The sequence below is a fragment of the Hipposideros armiger genome, unplaced genomic scaffold (genome assembly GCF_001890085.2).
Source record: "Hipposideros armiger isolate ML-2016 unplaced genomic scaffold, ASM189008v1 scaffold_562, whole genome shotgun sequence".
In the NCBI taxonomy this organism is placed as follows: Eukaryota; Metazoa; Chordata; class Mammalia; order Chiroptera; family Hipposideridae; genus Hipposideros; species Hipposideros armiger.
The window spans coordinates 37057-39281 of NW_017731912.1; the positions used below are offsets into that span (position 1 = coordinate 37057).

The 2225-nt window shown below is 32.4% G+C and overlaps 1 long non-coding RNA gene across 3 annotated transcripts in view; it reads left to right on the top strand.

Annotated features, from left to right (window-relative positions):
• Positions 1 to 2219, top strand: part of LOC109371343 (uncharacterized) — a 21407-nt gene extending 19188 nt beyond the window's left edge. For all 3 annotated transcript variants that reach the window (XR_002121858.1, XR_002121860.1, XR_002121859.1), the window contains exon 3: positions 1680 to 2219. This is a non-coding gene — a long non-coding RNA (uncharacterized LOC109371343). The remainder of the gene's footprint in view (positions 1 to 1679) is intronic.
• Positions 2220 to 2225: the final 6 nt, after the last annotated feature.

The following is a 2225-nucleotide window of genomic DNA, read 5'->3' on the forward strand; positions in this document are numbered from 1 at the left end:
AAATAAGTCAGATAGAGAAAGACAAATTCCACATCATCTCACTTATATGTGGAATCAGAAGAACAAAATAAACAAACCAACAAAACAGAAACAGACTCATAGATACAGAGAACTAACTGAATGGGAGGGGGTAAGGGGATAGGTGAAACAGGTGAAGGGATTAAGAAATACAAAGTGGTAGTTACAAAGTAGTATGAGGGTGTAAAATACAGCATGGGGAATATAGGCAATAATATTGTAATAACAATGTATAGTGTCAGATGGGTACTAGACTAATTGGGGGGTCACTTCATAAATTACAGAAATGTCTAATCACTGTGCTGTACACCTGAAACTAATATAAAATAATATTGAATGCCAGCTATAATAAAAAAATTTAAAAAGGAGGGGAGGTGAAGGGAAATAAGAGGTTCAAATTTCTAGTTATAAAATAAATAAGTCATGGGGATGTAATGGATAGCACAGGGAATATAGTCAATAATTTTGTAATAACAGTGTACTGTGTCAGATGGTTACTAGGCTTTTATCATGGTGATCACTTCTTTAGATATATAAATGTTGAATAACTATGGCTCACACCTGAAACTAATATACTATTGTATGTCAACTATATTTTACTAAAAAAAATGCTAAAAGAAAAAAAAACAATGATATTGTGATAGCTTTGAGGCAGTGTTTATGACACCGATTGCATATAAAATACAACAAAAGAATAAGTTTTGGTGATTTACCTAAAGATAGACCCATGAGTTATAACAAAACACATAAAATCTGGAATATTTTTCAAAATTGGATATGAGATATAGTAAAACCTTGGATTGTGAGTAACTTGGTTTGTGAGTGTTCCACAAGACGAGCAAACATTTCTAGTACATTTTAACGTGGTAAATAAGCGATGTCTTGCAATATGAGTAGTTTGTTTCTGGAACAAATTATGCTCACAAACCAAGGTATTACTGTATTTAGATTTAAAAATTCACAACTTGGTCTTTTGAACTTACCACAATAATTGGCTATGTTTAGGCTGTAAAAACAGTTTTTAGCTTCAAATCCTTGTATCATTCTAGTTGATACTATAACAATTAGAAGTTGATTATATAATGCCTATTGGGTTCTATAGTTTCTCTTCCCAAAAGACAACAAAAACTTCAAGTTGAAGGAATGTTCTTTATACCTTTATTGCAACCTTAATCCAATATTTGATAATTGCTCAATAATAGTTTACAGTAGGTGGAATCAGACAGACGCCTGGGTTTAAATTCTGGGTCTATGTGAGCTGTAACTTTGGGAAAGCCAACTTCTCTAAATATCTTTATTTATATGCCTGTATTAGGCATTTATTGCTGCATAACTAATTACCATAAACTTAACAACTCATGTAACAATAAAAGTAGCAAAAACAATAATAAAAACTCATCTAAATATGAGTGTACAAGTAGATTGTGTTGATTTTAAGGTGTTTATAGAGTCACCAGTTGGATAAACAATGACATATAAAGACATGGAAAACTAAGATTTATGAAGTTTTAGCTTTGCATAAGGGCAGACCCTTGCATCATAAGAAAACATATGTAATCAGAAATATGTTTCAAACTTGTATGTACGATATGTATTTTTTCAACTTGATTATTCAAATTCTTACTGCAATTATTTAAACAGGTTTCCAATTTCCTTTATAGTCACAACAGGTGAAACATGGACTTTACAATCTAAAATCTGAAAAATGACAGAAAAGGAAAATCAGTGAATGAAGAAAAAGAAAAAAAAGAAAAAAAGTGAATTCCCAAGAGCAAATACTGTGCTGCTGTGTAATCAACTGACTCCCTTTCCTCTCAAATCAGCATTGTCTTACTCTGTACTTTGATCAAAAAGACAATAAAGCATCCAATATGTTGAAGTGCAGAGGAAGAAAATTAAGCAATTTCTATATTGTCCTCAGAAACATAAACAACTCCATAGGAAACGCATTTTTTTAGTTTACTGCTGTACGAAACGTGGGACTTGGTTGCTGGTCACAGGCTGCCTGGTCTTCTTGCTCACTGCTCTCGCTGACCTTACTCCTTAGTTCCACGATAAGTAATATTATTGAGAACAATGATGGCATGAGTTTAGAAAGCACCTTGTACATATCTGAGATAAGGTATATTAATGCCATCAAATATTATTTGAAAAAGAGTCACAAACTTAAAGAGCAACATAGGGTAGGTGGGGCTTTAAGGTTCTTC